This window comes from Schistocerca gregaria, chromosome 1 (genome assembly GCF_023897955.1).
Source record: "Schistocerca gregaria isolate iqSchGreg1 chromosome 1, iqSchGreg1.2, whole genome shotgun sequence".
Lineage (NCBI taxonomy): Eukaryota > Metazoa > Arthropoda > Insecta > Orthoptera > Acrididae > Schistocerca > Schistocerca gregaria.
In genome coordinates, this window is record NC_064920.1 from 185,639,812 (window position 1) to 185,660,481 (window position 20,670).

A 20,670-nucleotide genomic window follows, 5' to 3' on the forward strand; every position below is an offset into this window, starting at 1 on the left:
CAGCGAACTCCTTCCTACATTTTCATCATTGAGTAAGGACCCGTCCTGGGATCAGGAGAGTAAGCAGTTTTTTAACCTAGTTCGCGGAAACGTTTATCGTTTACTTACGCCTTTTCAATGCTATATGTATTTATTTATGTCCTATGGTTCATTACATTGGCACTTCGTTGTTGTTTCTACTGCTGAAGAACATATTTGAATGGATACCTAAAAGCCGTTTATTACTTTATTTTCGAAATTTCATAATATTACGATGTGTGCCACAGCTGATTAAAAAAATAAAACATTTTGTTTACTCTTTCTTCGGAGCAATGAACCAGTTTCATTCCGAGAAAAGTTTTTTACCGTGCTCCCATTTACGTTAGGAACGTGAGAGACGTCTAACGGCTATCATGTTAAATTATCACCCCAGAAGTTGCCACGACAGGAAATTACTATCTAAAAAAAGATTTATCTATATGTCACAAATTGTATTTTAAGGCGACAGCCGTTTTTGTAATTAACAGTAAGTCTTGTTTTGTGTTGTTGTTGTTGTCTTCAGTCCTGAGACTGGTTTGATGCAGCTCTCCATGCTACTCTATCCTGTGCAAGCTTCTTCATCTCCCAGTACCTACTGCAACCTACATCCTTCTGAATCTGCTTAGTGTATTCATCTCTTGGTCTCCCTCTACGATTTTTACCCTCAACGCTGCCCTCCAATACTGAATTGGTGATCCCTTGATGCCTCAGAACATGTCCTAGCAACCGATCCCTTCTTCTGGTCAAGTTGTGCCACAGACTTCTCTTCTCCCCAATCCTATTCAATACTTCCTCATTAGTTATGTGATGTAACCATCTAATCTTCAGCATTCTTCTGTAGCACCACATTCCGAAAGCTTCTATTCTCTTATTCTCCAAACTATTTATCGTCCATTTTTCACTTCCATACATGGCTACACTCCATACAAATACTTTCAGAAAAGACTTCATGGCACTTAAATCTATACTCGATGTTAACAAATTTCTCTTCTTCAGAAACGCTTTCCTTGCCATTGCCAGTCTACATTTTATATCCTCTCTACTTCGATCATCATCAGTTATTTTGCTTCCCAAATAGCAAAGCTCCTTTACTACTTTAAGTGTCTCATTTCCTAATCTAATTCCCTCAGCATCACCCGACTTAATTCGACTACATTCCATTATCCTCGTTTTGCTTTTGTTGATGTTCATCTTATATCCTCCTTTCAAGAGACTGTCCATTCCGTTCAACTGCTCTTCCAAGTCCTTTGCTGTCTCTGACAGAATTACAATGTCATCGGCGAACCTCAAAGTTTTTATTTCTTCTCCATGGATTTTAATGCCTACTCCAAATTTTTCTTTTGTTTCCTTTACTGCTTGCTCAATACACAGATTGAATAACATCGGGGAGAGGCTACAACCCTGTCTTACTCCCTTCCCAACCACTGCTTCCCTGTCATGTCCCTCGACTCTTATAACTGCCATCTGGTTTCTGTACAAATTGTAAATAGCCTTTCGCTCCCTGTATTTTACCCCTGCCATCTTTAGAATTTGAAAGAGAGTATTCCAGTCAACATTGTCAAAAGCTTTCTCTACAAATGCTAGAAACGTAGGTTGCATTTCCTTAATCTTTCTTCTAAGATAAGTCGTAAGGTCAGTATTGCCTCACGTGTTCCAGTATTTCTAAGGAATCCAAACTGATCTTCCCCGGGGTCGGCTTCAACTAGTTTTTCCATTCGTCTGTAAAGAATTCGTGTTAGTATTTTGCAGCTATGGCTTATTAAACTGATTGTTCGGTAATTTTCACATCTGTCAACACCTGCTTTCTTTGGGATTGGAATTATTATATTCTTCTTGAAGTCTGAGGGTATTTCGCCTGTTTCATACATCTTGCTCACCAGATGGTAGAGTTTTGCCAGGACTGGCTCTCCCAAGGCCGTAAGTAGTTCTAATGGAATGTTGTCTACTCCGGTGGCCTTGATTCGACTCAGGTAATTCAGTGCTCTCTCAAAGTCTTCACGCAGTATCGCATCTCCCATTTCATCTTCATCTACATCCTCTTCCATTTCCATAATATTGTCCTCAAGTACACCGCTCTTGTATAGAACCTCTATATATTCCTTCCACCTTTCTGCTTTCTCTTCCTTGCTTAGAACTGGGTTTCCATCTGAGCTCTTGATGTTCATACAAGTGGTTCTCTTATCTCCAAAGGTCTCTTTAATTTTCCTGTAGGCAGTATCTATCTTACCCCTAGTGAGATAAGCCTCTACATTCTTACATTTTTACATTTGTCCTCTAGCCATCCCTGCTTAGCCATTTTGCACTTCCTGTCGATCTCATTTTTGAGACGTTTGTATTCCTTTTTGCCTGCTTCATTTATTGCATTTTTATATTTTCTCCTTTCATCAATTAAATTCAATATTTCTTCTGTTACCCAAGGATTTCTACTAGCTCTCGTCTTTTTACCTACTTGATCCTCTGCTGCTTTCACTACTTCATCCCTCAAAGCTACCCATTCTTCTTCTACTGTATTCCTTTCCCCCATTCCTGTCAATTGTTCCCTTATGCTCTCCCTGAAACTCTGTACAATCTCTGGGTCTTTCAGTTTATCCAGGTCCCATCTCCTTAAATTCCCACCTTTTTGCAGTTTCTTCAGTCTTAATCTACAGGTCACAACCAATAGATTGTGGTCAGAGTCCACATCTGCCCCTGGAAACGTCTTACAATTTAAAACCTAGTTCCTAAATCTCTGTCTTACCATTATATAATCTATCTGATACCTTTTAGTATCTCCAGGGTTCTTCCATGTATACAACATTCTTCCATGATTTTTAAACCAAGTGTTAGCTATGCTTAAGTTGTGCTCTATGCAAAATTCTACCAGGCGGCTTCCTCTTTCATTTCTAATCCCCAATCCATATCCACCTACTAGGCTTCCTTCTCTCCGTTTTCCTACACTCGAATTCCAGTCACCCATGACTATTAAATTTTCATCTACCTTCACTATCTGAATGATTTCTTTTGTTTCATCATATATTTCTTCAATTTCTTCGTCATCTGCAGAGCTAGTTGGCATATAAACTTGTACTACTGTAGTAGGTGTGGGCTTCGCATCTATCTTGGCCACAATAATGCGTTCACTATGCTGTTTGTAGTAGCTTACCCGCATTCCTCTTTTCCTATTTATTGTTAAACCTTCTCCTGCATTACCCCTATTTGATTTTGTGTTTATAACCCTGTAGTCACCTGACCAGAAGTCTTGTTCCTGCCACCGAACTTCACTAATTCCCACTATACCTAACTTTAACCTATCCATTTCCCTTTTTAAATTTTCTAACCTACCGGCCCGATTAAGGGATCTGACATTCCACGCCCCAATCCGTAGATGGCGTGGAAAACGCTTAATTTAAACTTACTTCTTCTTCTTCCCTGGAAAGTTACTGAAAATTGAGATATCTAGTGCTGATAGTCATTTTCATACATCATAGGTACTAGTGAACTTAATTCAGAGAGAAACACTATTTATCATGTTTGTTTATTGTAGGAGGAACAAATTTTGAACAGAGTTTTCATCGATGTATTGGAATCGTCTTTAATTGTTGATGTGCCTATGAACAAGGCTTTAATTTAAATGACTTTAGACATACAAACTTAGAAATCTCTTATATGCTTGATGAAAAGGAGTTAGTAAAGGCTCAGATTGCTAATTATGACTTGAGTGTAAACATTATTTAAAACATGGATATGGAAATGATGTCCCATGCCACCTGACAGAACATAGGGGAACGATGCGGGAGACCCTCACCGCCGTACTAGGCAATGTCCTAGCGGAGGTGGTTTGCCGTTGCCCTCCTCCGGTCTGTAATAGGGATGAATGATGATGATGAAGACGAAACAACACCCAGTTATCTGGAGCAGGACAAAATCCTTGACCACGCTGGAAATCGAACCTAGGACCCTGTGCTTGGGAAGCGAGAAAGCTACCGTGAGACCACGAGCTGCAGATATCTAATACATACTAATATTTATTTACCTTTAAGTTATTTACATTATTTGATGCCGTTGTATTATTACGTTGGTCTAAATAGCAGAGATTTTACAGGCTCGGTGACATCTATAAGAAGAAATCAAGATCGAGGTTCTGAAGGAACATTTCTGTAGAGTTTCGATAAGTGGAACATTTATTTGTTCTATACTCCCTAACAAAAAAAAAAATGAAGCACTCAGAATACATTACCATATGTCAATGTAGCTTCCTTCACGTACACAAGTACACAAATTAGAGTTCTGTTTTCCGTAACAAGTAGAGTGGCTATCAGGGCTCGCTGATGGCGTTCGAGTTTAGTTTTGTTACGAAGCCTGTCAGGCTGTATAAGGGGCGTAAACAGAGTCAGATGTTGATCGGTCACTATGAAAGACACGGAAATGCTGCGCACTTGTGTGAGACAGCATTAACAGTACCAGACGGACTATGAAAGGGGTCGCATTGTGGGCCTCCATTCGGCTGGCTGGTCTATTTTGCGATATCCAGATTTGTGGAGCATTCAGATGTGACATGGACTGCATGAGAAAGTGAGTGAAGTCGTACTCGTCAAGGTTCCGTTGGACCATGTCTCACCAGCACAAGGGAAGATATCCGTACTATCCACATCAAGAATATCGCAACTCCTTCACATCTGTGGCTGCCGTGCCAAAAGAAGTAACAGACTCCCTGCAACATTCTATTTGATCGCGCATCATTGCTCGGAGTGTAATACAGGCTGGCTACGGAATTCATGTACCACGAACTGTGGTACTCCCGTGGTTAGCGAGACCCCCATATCTATCCTCGACAGAACGTGTGTGGGAACAGATCTGCTGCCATCTCTGTCCCTGTGCCTCTATGCAACACGTCAAGGACCGGTTGGAACAGTTGTGAGACAGCTTGCCACAGCAGACGATACAACGCCTTTATGACGTCATTCCAAACCAGGCGAAAGGGGCGGGGGGGGGGGGGGGGCGACATCGTACTGCTAAGTAGGCTCATGATGCTAAATTCTATGTTAAATCCATTTTTTAATCAGTGAAATAACATCACATACCTTCCTCCCCTCCCCCCTTCCTTCCCTTCTGCGTGCTTCATCCATTTATTTTCTTTTTTCCTTGTCAGTGTATCTTGCTAGATTTTTCATTTGATATATGATTTGTTATGAGATTTTAATTTCTCTATTTTAAAAGCCCTGCATCTTCAGAGGTCAAATATAGCACTAACTAGAGGATAAAGAAACCTAGATATTACACATCTGCAAGTACAACTCAGTGGCAACGAAAAAGTACTGGGTGTTACCAATAACGATCCATTTCATTAAAACGTAACATATTATTGGCTGTAACCAAACAGTTACGCTGAATTGTACATTGAGTGACTAAAAGAGTAATTGGTTTACACTGTTTCGTTAGTCCACGACGTACAAAGACGATTATATTTTCTGACTGATTTTTTAAATGCATTATCAGAAGCCTTTAGCTGGTGAGACAACCAGTGGCAGGCACAGGGGATAACTGTGCAGTTTTCTTTCTATCCATCTGTAGGTTTGTGTGAGATCAACGTACGTGACCTATGATTTCATTCAAAGTATTCTTAGAAACAGACGGCGAGTAAAATATAGTTGTGCTTCACGCAGATTTCTGCTGGGAAGTTTAGCGGAAGAAATCACATTGTTGTGGCCCCTCATGTTGACCGCTTCCTACTACGGTGAAGCACAGGACGGTGGATCGTCACAGTGGTAGTGGTCTTGTAGCTAGCGTTGCTGCCTCTGGATCACGTGGCCCCGGGTTCGATTCCCAGCCCAGTTGGGGGTTCTCCCTGCCCGGAAACGGGGTGTTTGTGTTTTCCTCATCATATCATCACCATTCGTGACAGTGGCTGGATTGGAGTGTGTAAAGACATTGGACAATGTAAAACTCAGAACACTGTACGGACACTGACGACCGCGCAGTTGAGCGCCCCACAAACCAAACATCATCTTAATCATCGTCACAGCCGTTGCTGCCTTGGTTCGCAATAGTTTCCGCTTCCATTGTCGGATTGACAAATTCGTATTTCATCGGCTGCGCCTTCGGTCGCATTTCACGAGGTGTAGTGAGATGTATTGCTTGAAGCAGGCAGTTCACTGCTGCCATGACATCACACACGTTGTCCGCACCTGTGTCAATGAGTCAATCATACCTCGAGGCTGTGTATAGCCGTAGTAGCGTAGTGCCACAACTGGACATTCATCGCCAAATATTCTCTCTCCTGGTACCACATCCAGGTTAAAGATTACAATATTTTAACAAGAATAATAGTTTTACTTTCTATGCTCCAGATAAAGACATCCAAGACTGTCATTAAAACACTACAAATAGTTTGGTTATACACGTCTCATATTCAGTAGTCATGGGTTCTCGTCTTCAGGGAACCATTATTACATCATCGAATCTTGCAGGCTTTACTGTAAAATACGGTCACTAATAAAGATAGTCTATCTGGTGTTGCACTGAGATACTCCAAGATAAAGACACTGTAGAATCAGTTTCCAGATTCTTAAATCAATCGTTGCTAAGAAGAATGGTGACCGTTAAGGGGCTCTCGGCAGCCGCACCGCACTGCTTGTGCTGAAGGTGTTCCTACAAATAATGTGATCAATATCCCGCCCGTCTCTGCTTTCACAATTGGGGATATCTTTACTACCAATTCTGTAAAAGTGTTGTTCGAAATAGCCAGGTTTAAAATTCATCCGAGTGATTATTGGGCACTTATCTGAAAATTCTCCGTGAAAAAATTTTTTGTACCTCAGTCTGTGTTTACCTATAATGTCTGCCTCTAGTTAGAGACGATATTTTACATTCTTCATTCTGTCGTAATCTTTCTTGCCCCTTGAGTGCATTGGTTAGGTCGGAATATGGACTCCTGTAGTATTCATGACGACCCATTGTTGTAGCGTCTTTTGAAAACCTATCTACCAGTTAATTGAAATAAAAAAAACTGCAGTGCCCCTATACTCACACAATTGTAAATGATTTGTGCGTGTCTTGTTATCGAATTATTTACTTAACTATTTCGTACACCAAATGATTATTACAGCATTGCGTTACAATGCTGGACAAATCCAAGAGAATTTTTATCTGATAATGTTATGCTTCTTTCCTTGACATGCTGCAAAATTTGGTTGGCAGCTCTGCAGTCATGAAATACGTTTCTTCGGGCTTTAACCTTCTGTGTGTATAGTACTCACTAGCCATCCTGCACATACCACCGTACGGTGCGCTGTTTACGTGATGTACAGTACCTTTGCTGTACCCCACGCTGCTAGAGCCTTTGACATTCTCGTCCTTATTAGACAAACGCCACATATCGCCTTATGGTGATTCGTTTCCGGATACACAGCGCCTTTGTTGTAGCGTACACTTAAAAATGGCTCTGAGCACTATGGGACTTAACTTCTGAGGTCATCAGTCCCCTAGAACTTAGAACTACGTAAACCTAACTAACCTAAGGACATCACACACATCCATGACCGACGCAGGATTCGAACCTGCCACTGTAGCGGTCGCGCGGTTCCAGACTGTAGCCCCTAGAACCGCTCGGCCACCCCGGCCGGCGTAGCGTACACTGCCAGAGTCTTTGACGTTCTCTTTCTTATTTTCGTGATGTAGAGCGTCCTCCCCGTAGTCTATGGTACTAAAGTCTTTGACATTCTTGCCCTTATCAAAGAAAGTTTACGTACCAGAGTACGGTGATTTATTTTCGTCGTGTACAGCGTCTTTGCCGTAGAGTTCACTATTGGTGTCTTTGATATTCTCGTTCTTATTTAAAAAAAAACCACTAGCGTACGGTGATTTGTTTTCGTGATTACAGCACCTTTATTGCTGCGCACGTTACAAGAGCCTGAGATTCTTGTCCTTTTTAGAAACTGCAGGTAAACTACCTGACGGTCACTTGTTTTCGTGATGTACAGCATCTTTTCCATAATTCATGCTAGTAGAGTCTTCGACATTTTCGTTATTATTGGAGGAACTCGGCATACCAACATAACTCTTTTGGTGAGGTGTAGCAGCTTCTTTGTAGTGTATGCTAATACAGTATTTGACATTCTCATTCTTATTAGCCCAAGCAGAGGGGCATTTAGTAACTGTTTTTGGAACTTTCCGTGTCCTGTTTATACTGTATGTGAGGGATCCGATACAAGAGGACGGTACTCCAGAGCAGTAGTTGTCAAGTCTGTTTGGTCGAGAGCAGGAGACGAATAGATAGCTTTGAGAGATGAAATAGTGAAGGCAGCAGAGGATCAAATAGATAACAAGACAAGACTGAGTAGGAATCGTTGGATACCACAGGAGAAGAAAATAATAATATACAGCAAATGAGTCAAGTGAAAGGGAACGCAACGTCTAAAACAGCAGATTGTCAGGAAGTGCAAATTAGCTAAGCACGAATGGCTAAAGGACAAATGTAAGGATTTAGAAGCATATATAAATAGCGCCTACGGGGAAATTAGAGACGACTTTGGGGCAAAGAGAAGCAGCTGCATGAAGTATCAAGAGCTCAAATGGAAAACCAATACTTAACGGAAGGAATATATAGAGTGGTTGTACAAGGGAAATGAATTTTTTTTAAGGCTGTGTTACACAGGGTGGCAATTAAAAGTGGCCCAGTCGCTTTTATACGATTGGACGTGAATATATGCATATCACACCCAGTGACGCGCACACTACACCTGTTCAGAGCGTAGTGCGGGCTGTGTCAGTGTGAGTGGAGCAGTGCAAAAGGGACGATGGCGCTCACAGTGGAGCAGCAGGTGTTAATTGTAGAAAGTTACGTAACATTAGAGTAGCATTACTGCCCACCACGCAGAGGGTCCGGCTTGGATTCCCGGCAAGGGACTGGGTGTTGTGTGTCCTTCATCATCATTTTCATCCTCATTGACTCGCAAGTGCCTGACGCTGTGGCCGAGTGGTTCTAGGCGCTGCTGCTGCTGCTGCTACGGTCTCAGTTTCGAATTCTGCCACGGGTATGGATGTGTGTGATGTCCTTAGGTTAGTAGGTTTAAGTAGTTATAAGTCTAGGGGTCTGATGACCTCAGATGTTAAGTCCCGTAGTCCCTAGGGCCGTCTGAACAATTTCTTTTTATTTACTCTCAAGTCGCCGATGTGACGTCACCTGTATAGGGGGTGCAATACGGCGGCCGAACTCTCCCGAATGGGGCCTCCCGGCCAACAATGCCATACTATCTTCTTCTTCTTCTTCTTCTTCTTCTTCTTCTTCTTCTAGTTGACAACAGAGTCGTGGAAACCCTGTGCTCACTTGTTTGCTGAAAAGTTAAATGGTGTAAAAGTGCCAGCAAAGAATGCCATGTTACACTTAGTTCGAAAATGGCGTACGACAGGATCTGTTTCGACCAGGTCAAAAAACATTCCGAAACGTGCTCACATGCCAGAAAATGTGGCTGCAGTTAACCAGAAAATGCTGCAGAGTCCTACTAAATCACCTGACACTTGTCCCAAGAGTCTGGTATATCACGTCGATAATGCGGACGATTACCCCCTCTCGACCAGCACATGTATCCTTACCGAGTATCTGTTGGTCTTGCATTAAAACCAGCAGATACTCCTTAGGGCCTCCAGTTTTGTGAGTAGCTGTTCACTGAGATAACAACGAGTGGCCTCGACATTTACCTGTTCTTTATGTCATGAAGCCTGGTTTCACCTGAGTCGTTATGTCAACTTACAAGAGTCTCTGGTTTTGGGCAGCGGAGATTCTGCATAACTTCCACGAAACACCAGAAGATTGGGATTTGGTGTGCAATGTCTGCGTGAGACATTATTGGTTCCATTTTCTTTCATCAGACGCTGACTTCGGGGCGTCGCATTGCCAATATTTTGAAACCATTAATGGTAGCATTAACGAAGGAGGGAAAGACAGTTACTGTTAACAGGGCGTAGAAACTGCCCATACAGCCAGCCGAAATTTCACGCCTGACAGAGTAGTCAGCAGAGGGCAGTATGGTCGCGACCCTAGCTGGCCACCCAGGTCACCTGATCTGAGAATAGAAGCTTTCGAAATGTGGTGCAACAGAAGAATGCTGACGGTTACGTAAGTCGATCTCGTAACTAATGAGGAAGTACTGAATAGAATTGGGTAGATAAGAAATTAGTGGCACAACTTTACTAAAAGAAGGGATCTGTCGGTTCTACATATCCTGAGACATCAAGTGTTCGGAAGTTTAGTATTGGAGGAAAATGTGAGGGGGGGGGGGGGAGGGTAATAACCGCAGAGGGAGACCAAGAGATGAATACAGCAAATAGATTCAGAAGGATATAGATTGCAGCAGTTATTCGAGGATGAAGAACCTTGCACAAGATAGAGTACCGTGGAAAGCTGCATAAAGCTGACTGAAGGCCGCAACAGGAACTACCGATAATAAGAAGGTACGTCGGTATGTATTTGGCCGAGACCGTTGGAACGCAACAGAGTTGCGATTCAGCGAGGCATTGATTCGAAAAGTCCTCAGCAGCTTTCTGGAGGTTTGTGGTTCCAGATGTCTACGCACACGTCACAGATTTCCCGCAAACTATGGACCAGTGGTTTGAGGGTGTGGACTGAAGTCAGGTAACGTCCCCAATGTATTCCACCAGGTTCAAATTAGAAATTTAGTGGCTAAAATATCAACGAGAGTTCACTGTCATGCTCCTCAAATAACTGTTCTGGCCTTTCAACACGTACAGTTGTTCTGTACGAAGATGCCATCACTGTCGGCAGAAATATCAAGATGAAGGGATGTAGGTGGTTCGGAATAATATACGCATAGACCACCGCTACGACGGATCCTACGGAAGGCCAGGAGAATGTTGTCGATAGCCTAATACTGTCCTCACCAGCCTGCATTTGATCAGCCATAAGTCTGGATGAAGGCATATCCAGACATAGTCATCGAATTGGTGTAACAAGGAGGAGGCGAAAAGTCACATTTTTAAAATACAGTGCTTAATAAACGTGAGCGGGCGCCAGCGAGGGTTTCGCTGCACCGAGTGGACCATTCGCTGTTTTATACTCACGTGTGTCAATGTCGCATACCTCCAAGATCACTCCACAGGATGGCATGAAACACGAACACTAAAAACGCTTAAGGGCCCCTCTGCTGCTTCGGATTTCGTTCAAATTTGTCGAATGGTTTTCAACGGTCCCTAGTTGTTACACCCTGTACACAAGAGCAAAAATTGAAGTCGCACTGTACTCCAGAGAGGTTAGATAATGTTCATTGGTGTTGCAGCCCCATCATGTCCGTCAAGGTTGAATTGCCCAGGAGGTGTCAGCAGTGCCAAAATTTGTCAACAACGTCGTTCTTTTCCTCGTCGGACTTTGAACTGTCGTTTTAGACCATGGAATGTGTGGGTTCAAATGGTTCGAATGGCTCTGAGCACTAAGGGACTTAACATCTGAGGTCATCAGTCCCCTAGAACTTAGAACTACTTAAACCTAACTAACCTAAGGACGTCACACACATCCATGCCCGACGCAGGATTCGAACCTGCGACCGTAGCAGTCGCGTTGTTCCGGACTGAAGCGCCTCGAAGCGCTCGGCCACAACGGCCGGCTGAATGTGTGTGGATCAGTCGCAACGAAAGGGGTGGTTTCATTGATGCTATTTATGACAGCCTTTGAGACCTTTTCGTTTCGATTGTGAGCGGTGGTGTATCTGAAATATTTCCCTCGACCACCCACAAGAAAACTGCGCGATTTTCAACGCAGAGTGTCACAGTTCTTACCTGCACTGCACAGGACTCTAAGGAGGGAAGGACTTGTGGGTAAGAGGAGCTGCGACGACCGTCCCATCGTCTGACATGTCCATGCTCGCGTTGGATAGAAATGTGGTGAAATGTGGTGCCAATGTGATATCATTAGCCCACTTTATACTTCACATGAACATATGGCCTTTCTTTCAAATGTGTCGATGCTTGGCTGAAGCGTCTTTGAGCGCGAGAGTAAGGTCGCCGAGTGCCACGCTTTTGCACCATGGGAGCTTGTAGACACCTTCGAGCAAAATTTCAAATATATACATTGGGGGGTAACAATTAAGTGGTTTCGAAAAAGTGTCCTATAATTCTGTTCCTTTAAGTTGGCTTGATTATGTTTTCTACAGAGCAGTCTCCATCTGCCTCCACCTTATCACATTAGCTGCAGTTCAGCACCGCAGTTGTCTGCTATTAACCGCTTTCGTAGCGTGTTTTACAATCTGATGCCATTCAGAACACGCTCCAACTCAGTTTTGTTGGGTGGACTCTTGCCGATTTGGCAGTACAATGAAGACTCAAAGAAACTGTTACACCTGCTGAATATCGTGTAGGTCCCCAGCGAGCACGCAGAAGTGCCGCAAAACGACGTAGCATGGACTCGACTTATGTCTGAAGTAGTGATGAAGGGAATTGACACCATGAATCATGAAGGGCTGTCCATACATCCGTAATAAGGATGTGAAGGGGTGGTGGCGTTGCAAGGACACTCGTTCTACAGTTTTCACCCGAAGATGATGGTAAGATATACTGTCGAAATATCGTGTTCCGTCAACGACTGTATCCGGACTGACACCCGACAGGACTATAAACCATGATCTCACCCAACGAATACTTTTTCTAGCATCACTGGCTTGACTACTCCCGTCAATCGTTACTGTTTGGTATTAATTCATTTATTTCTGCGTACGTTTCAGATCACGTATGCAAGGACTCTCTCGAAGAATCATCAAGGCGATTTTTCTCTGGCGTTTCGGCAGATATTTCCAATTTCGTTTTACACTGTGTGGCCGGGATCAGCCCAAAGAAATAGTGCTCATCACGCGACGTTTACTGTGGTCTGAAAGTGTCGGTTTGTTTCCCGTTACAAACAAAATGTTTTTTAAGCGTGCCAGTTCGAGAGAGCGGTCCTATGTTGGTCTAGTGCGATATTCGTGTTATCGATAGATATGAAGACATAGACATGAAGAATAAACAGCAGTCCAGCAGCAGCTGTACCACCCTGGACCGCCGCTAACTGCTACCGATACGCAGTCGATGTCGGAGTACTGACTATCCTTCGTGTTTCACCGTCCCTGTTAATGCGTATCGATAGCAGGAACATTGCAGTAGACTAATCTGGGACCGTTCTATTGAATAGGCACGTAAAATTCCACTTAAAAAATAATTTTGTTTGTAACTGTGGAAATACCAGAGGAAGCACACCTGACGACTCTTAGGCGAGACACCTGCTACAACATAGTCCAGTCGTTGCTGCCCCATCCAATTTTCCTTCTATTTCTGGTGCCAACACACCTCCATCCACATTTCTCAAACCTTAGCAAGGTGGGCAAATGCTGTATGATCAGGTGAACAAGGTGAATACAGAATGAGTTCCCAACCCGTCCTGTATAATGCTTTTTGTCGGTCTAGCAGAATGCAGGGTTGGATTTATCGTGGAGTAGGGTCATTTCACGCTGTCTTCCTGGTCGATGCTCTTTGATGGCACTGCAAAATGTCTTAGCTGTCGACAACAAATATCAGCACTGATGGTTGCACCTCGGGGAAGCAATTTGTAGTCCACCACACGGTCGCTGTTGTACTAGAGCATAACATTATCTTTTGAGGATGTACGTAGATATTTCTAAAGGAGTTGTTCCCTTATTTGGGCTCAACCATTCATTTCTTTTCCTTAATTTACCATAAAGACTCTATTTCTCGTCATCAGTACGATACAGGATAGGAATGATCGGTGTCGTTCACGAGCCAGTCGATGACGAGCAAGCAGAAATGAACATATGGCCACCTGCTGATTTTTGTCATTTTTCGCTTAGACCATGCGGTACCCACATACCCGAGTTTTGAATCTTCACCACTGCATACAGATGTCACTCGATGGCGGGAGGATCACATTTCATCACATTCGCCAGTTATCGACTACACTGGCATGGATAATTGTGGATTAATGCGTTTAAACGATCCTCATCAAAACACGGAGGTCTTCATCAACGTGGAGAGTCACTCATGCCAAAACGACCCTCCTGAAAACGAGAAAATCATTTTCTTACAGTGCTCCGTCCGGAGGCAGCTCTCTATTGTAATCAAGCAGAGAAATTTGTAGTAAATATTCCTATTTTCCCACATCGCACTCCATTTCCTAGCGTCCACAGCCCCATTCACTATCTACAAATGTCAAAATGACAATATGTAGACTCAAATAGCAACTGTGAATTACAAATAAAAATTACAAACGTTAAATGAAACCACAGCAACCGGAATACCAACATGAAAAACAAAAACGATTCGAACTTATGTACCAACCTATTACAACCTAATATACACTACTGGCCATTAAAACTGCTACACAAAGAAGAAATGCAGATGATAAACGGGTATTCATTGGACAAATATATTGTACTAGAACTGACATGTGATTACAAATGTGTGAAATCTTATCGGACTTAACTTGGTTCAAATGCCTCTGAGCACTATGCGACTTAACGTCTGAGGTCATCAGTCGCCTAGAACTTAGAACTAATTAAACCTAACTAACCTAAGGACATCACACACCTCCATGCCCGATGCAGGATTCGAACCTGCGACCGCAGCGGTCGCTCTGTTCCAGACTGTAGCGCCTAGAACCTCTCGGCCACTACCACCGGCTTCGGACTTAACTGCTAAGGTCATCAGTCCCTAAGATGACACACTATTTAACCTAAAATATCCTAAGGACAAATAAACACACACCCATGCCCGAGGGAGGACTCGAACCTCCGCCGGCACCAGCCGCACAGTCCATGACTGCAGCGCCCTAGACCGAACGGCTAATCCCGCGCAGCTGTGATTACATTTTCACGCAATTTGGGTGCATAGATCCTGAGAAATAAGTGCCCAGATCAACAACCACTGGCCCTAATAACGGCCTTGATACGCCTGGACATTGCTTCAAACAGAGCTTGGATGACGTGTACAGGTACAGCTGCCCCTGCAGATTCAACACGATATCACACTTCATCAAGAGTAGTAACTGGCGTAGTGTGACGAGCCGGTTGCTAAGCCACCATTGACCAGACGTTTTCAGTTGGTGAGAGTTCTGGAGAATGTGCTGGCCAGGGCAGCAGTCGAACATTTTCTGTATCCAGTAAGTCCCGTACAGGACCTGCAATATGCGGTCGTGCATTATCCTGCTCAAATGTAGGGTTTTGCACGGATCGAATGAAGGGTAGAGCCACGGGTCGTAACACATCTGAAATATAACGTCCACTTTTTGAAGTGCCGTCAATGCGAACAAGAGGTCACCCAAACGTGTAAGCAATGGCACCCCATACCATCACACCGGGTTATACGCCAGTATGGCGATAACGAATACACGCTTCTAATGTGCGTTCACCGCGATGTCAACAGTCACGGATGCGACCATCGTGATGCCGTAAACAGAACCTGGATTCATCCGAAAAAATGACGTTTTGCCATTCGTGCACCCAGGTTCATCGTTGAGTACGCCATCGCAGGTGTTCCTGTCTGTGATGCAGCGTCAAGGATAACCGCAGCCATGGTCTCCAAGTTGATAGTCCATGCTGCTGCAAACGTCGTCGAACTGTTCCTGCAGATGGTTGTTATCTTGTAAACGTCCCCATCTGTTGACTCAGGGATCGAGACGTGGCTGCACGATCCGTTACCGCCATGAGGATAAGATCCTGTCATCTCCACTGCTAGTGATACGAGGCCGTTGGGATCCAGCACGGCGTTCCGTATTACCCTCCTGAATCCACCGATTCCACATGCTGCTAGCAGTCATTGGATTTCGACCAACGCGAGCAGCAGTGTCGGGATACGATAAACCGCAATCGCGATAGGCTACAATTCGACCTTTATCAAAGTCGGAAACGTGATGGCACGCATTTCTCCTGCTTACACGGGGTATCACAACAACGTTTCACCAGGCAACGCAGGTCAACTGCTGTTTGTGTGTGAGAGATCGGTTGGAAACTTTCCTCATGTCAGCACGTTGTATGTGTCACCATCGGCGCCAGCCTTGTGTGAATGCTCTGCAAAGCTAATCATTTGCATATCACAGCATTTTCTTCCTGTCGGTTAAATTTCGCGTCTGTAGTGCGTCATCTTCGTGGTGTTGAAGCAAAGCAAGCGCTGTATCATGTATAAGATACAGAGGCGAGCGAGTGCACGGGACTTACCCTAGTTCACTGCTAGTAGCGTCACGTCATCGTAACGCGCCTGCATATAGTATTGCACCACATTTAACATAAAAGTAAAAATTAAGATTTGTGTGTAAAACTTTGTTAAAGTATAGTTCTATGTAATAATGTTTCAGGTAACAAATCTTAATGTTATAAAATTAGTAGTTTACGTAAAATTCACGTTTTGAAAGAAAAATAGGAGGCGCTAAATAATGACGCTAGGAAGCCAAAATTTGGTGAGAAGGTGCAGTAAGAAGTCATTAATGAGTGGTGCTGGTTTCCAAAACCATAAAACTAAAATTGACTCCAGAATCCGCGTTTTTCGGAAAAATCAGAGGCGCGAAATAATAGAGCTACAATATTGAAAATTGGTAGGATGCTTCAGTTCACCCTAATAATAATAATGGAAATACCACAATCAGTTACCTCTTCTAGTTTTTTAGTAATTTAGTAAAAACTACTTTTGTGAGTAAAATGTACATAAGCATTATAGATTAAGTACTTTAAATTTTAATGATAAAACAAATTCTTTAAGACCAATGATCAGATAGGACAATTAACAAAGCTACACCAAGTTTTAGTCTTGTAGCATAATTAACAGCTGATACAAGTCTTGATAAAGCTATGGTTCAGAGGTAACAATCTACCGTTAGTTCCATTGTAAAAATTCTAGAGAGTAAAGTTTTAATTTTAGCGGGCTGAGATTTTCTATGTGCTTCTGTACTGCTCAGATGTATGTATACAAAAATTGAGAAGTTTGTAAAGCTATTATTAAATGTGATATTTAAGATTATGTGCCTGAGATAGCGGTCATTTGGAGGCCGCAGGCATCTGCATATGAACGGAAAGAACAGATGCTCTCTTGGCGGTACGCGCCGGAGCTATATAAAAAGAGCGGCAGAGGCAGTAATAAGCTCACTCCGCGTTAGACCAACGCCTAGTCCACGCGAGCTTAACGTCCGATCGCGCCTCGCCTCGGATGACGTCATAGCGGGCTGTGACATGCGCGTACTTAGCAATGTAAACGGACATTGAAAATCGCGAGGACTGTACACCGTCCTGGATCGTTTAGACTTCGGTAACAAACTGTTATTGTGCCGTCCGTGTGAAGTATAATTCCGCGTGGCAAGTGGTGACTAACTCCACTTTTAAGGCGAGCATTAATCTCTTTTTTTTTTAACATTATTGCGAACTATTAATAGAGCACCGTTAGTTAGAGTAATGAACTATTCGGGAGGAACTTGCTGTAGAAGTCGCCTCTGAACTATTAAACGATTGGCTGAATTAACAATATTTAATGTCTTTAGCATTTTCAGAAGTTTCGAGTAATTTGTGTGAGCCTTTAAGATAATAAAATCTTGTTTGGAACTTTAAATTTTATTGAAGCAGCCCTAATCCCGTGAAGAACTATGGATATTTTTCGTTTAGCTGGGCTGTACAGGAATGTGGCCGTGCAGACTGGGAACTAAGGTCAGTAAGTTTCCCTTCGCTTTCTGACTGGCCACCAAATTAGTTGCCAGGCTCGCGTGATTTAAGGTGGCAATGTTCAACTTTCATTCAACATTAAACAACGACTTCTTCGCCGTCCCACATATGTTGCATCGGCAATAGTCTGTTACGTGAAATGAACATTCAAACAACTCATTCGACAACTTCTTCGCCGCCCCACATATGGTGCTTATCGGCCGGGAAAACTGAATTAAAAGCAAATAAAAGTGCTCGATGTGTGAAAGCGATTGGTATAAATTAACGAACTCGGTAGGCAATAACAGGACACTGAATTGAACTAGTGTGGGAACAGTGTTACCAGTAAAGGCGGGTGTAGTGTATAACAATAAGTGTCTACCGCTGTACGTTGGTTAGTGACGATGGTGAGGAAGGTGACGATGCTGGATCGCGGCTGCCGACGGCGCTGAGACTAAAGGAAGACGGTGCGTCATCGCGGAGCTGCGCTGATCTGCGAGACAGCTGCCGGCTGCGCCGAGCGGTCAACGGTGCCTTGCTGCCCCCCCCCCCCCCCCCTGGAGCTATTGCAGTAGGCGATTCCTGTGGCGGTACTCGACACTACAGCTGCTGCTGCTGCCTTCAATACGTCGCGACGCGTCGCATCACGATTGCTGGTACACCGCGACGACATCATTCGTCGAAATCAAGCATTTAAGTTAAGTCAAAGACTTTTAAAATATTTATTAACTGCTGCTAACAAACTAAAAGATATGGAAAGTAGTGTACATTTCAGAAGGGAACCGGTCTCTGACCAAGAATCCTCAGGATCAGGAATTGAGTTTAATGAGGATGGTTCCATTAATCCCTCAAATATTGAACTAGAACGTAATTTGTCACCAGTAAATTATGACTTTAATTTAAATGAGAGTGCAGGGATGCAATCAATAAGTGAAATAGAAGTCAAAAGGGAGCCAGTAGAGTTGCTAACTTTGTCAGGTAGTGAAACTGAGCTCAATATATCTCCAGCTCAGTCAAGTCAAGAGATACAAAGTATCAAGGTAGAAGCTCCGGATTGGATGCAAATACTGTTTGCCAAACTCGAATCAAACCAAAATAAAATTGAGGCTAAAATTGAAAATAGTAATAAAAAGTTGGAGAATAAAATTGAGGTTAGTAATAAAGAACTAAAAGAACAACTGCAATCAAAATGGAATAGTTTGAATTATAAGATAGATGCTATTCATCATGACATTCAAGTAAAAGTAGGGCAACAGTTAACTAAAATGCATAGTACTTTCAAATGTGAAATAGATCAAATTCAAAAAAATTATCAAGAGGCAGATGAACTTTTGGAAGTGAGGTTGTCCGAAAGATTGAGCAACGAGTCCAAACTTTGCTCTGACAAAGTTAAAGAGGTACAAATTAAAGTAGATACTTGTCAGAAAAACATTGAGAAAGTAAAAGAAACCTGTACCGAAATTCGTGGTGCAGTGGAACAAAGATGTTCTGCCAGGATAGAAGCAGTAGAGTCACAAGTAGAGGAATTAAATACTAACATTGCTAACCTAGAAAATAGAGTAACCTCTGTTAATTCTAGTCATTCTACTGTACAGCATGTGACTTCAGTTGACGCCGCTTTTATAGGGTGTCGACAGTTTTTGCGCTTTGATCCTGATAAGTACATTCACCCTCTTGAATTTTGGAATGACTTTGAGGATGTTCTCCCCAACACTTGGTCAGAAAGAGAAAAAATTTCATTTATAAGAAGTCATTTGTCAGGTGATGCTTTGCGATGGTCAGCGGATGTAATGATCAAATGTAAAACTTTATCTGAATTTAAGTCTGCATTTCTCAACGAATACTGGTCACATAACAAACAAAATGATGTGTTAAGGGAATTCTGGAGTGGTAAGAAGTTTTTCCCAGGGCGTGAATCAGTAAAGGATTTCGCTAGGAAGTGGGTTTCAAGACTGTCACATTTGACAGAAAAGATGAAGCCAGATATGATCATTATGGGTTTAGAAGGTAAGCTGCCGTGGTACTGGCAGAAGAGGATCATTTCCGCCCCTAGAGATAATATAGACAAATTTATTGAATATCTGGAAAGAGTGGAAAGAGTAGCTGCTGCTGAGGAGCAGGTGCAGCAGAATAACAAATCTTCTAACAATCACGTACAAAATAATGGAAACGTGAACGTTAGAAATATGGAAGTTAGGCACACCAAAACAAACTATCGAAACCAAAGCCGTGGCAGAGGAAGAGGGGGTAGATACTCACCACGCTTTCGTAACAACTACTATGACGAAAGTGGAGAAGTAAATACTATGCCATTAAGACAAGAAGGGAGTCATGATGCTACTATATCTAGTGGTGTCACAGATGAACACAACAGGCCGCGTGTGGGAAACTAAATCCCGTCTATGAGGAAACTGGCGCTCACCAGGCGGTAACAGTAACACAGCCAGTAACGGAAACACAGACAATCAGCCAACATACACAGACAGACAACATGGATGACGAAATAAATACAGATAATACCAGTGATGTGTTAAGCCACTCTCACAAAATAGTGGATAGTATTTTGGATACACTAGAAAAATGGGTCAAGGAAGAACAGGAACTCAAGGTAGATAATGGGGAAGAAATAGATAATGGGTTTGAGTCTGATGGGAATAATGATGAAGTAAAAGCTTACATCTTCGATGAAAATGGCAATCTAAAAGCTGAAGTAGAAGTAGCAGAAGTAGAATCAGTACTGCAAAACTTTAGAGAGGAGGAAATGATGAATGAAGGGGGTAGAAATAGTAACGAGGTGAAGGAATCTAGTAGCTGTGTAAACGTGCCACAAATGGTTGAAGGTGACGACATTCTTATGAACAGCAATATTGCGCAGGGACGCAGTTGCTCAGAGGTAGAGGATAGTTTGGCTGATGTGCAGCAAACAAAAGTAGAAAAAGTCGTCAGATGCTTCGATTTAAAGTTAGTGGACAGATTAGAGAAAGCAGCTAAGATTATAGAG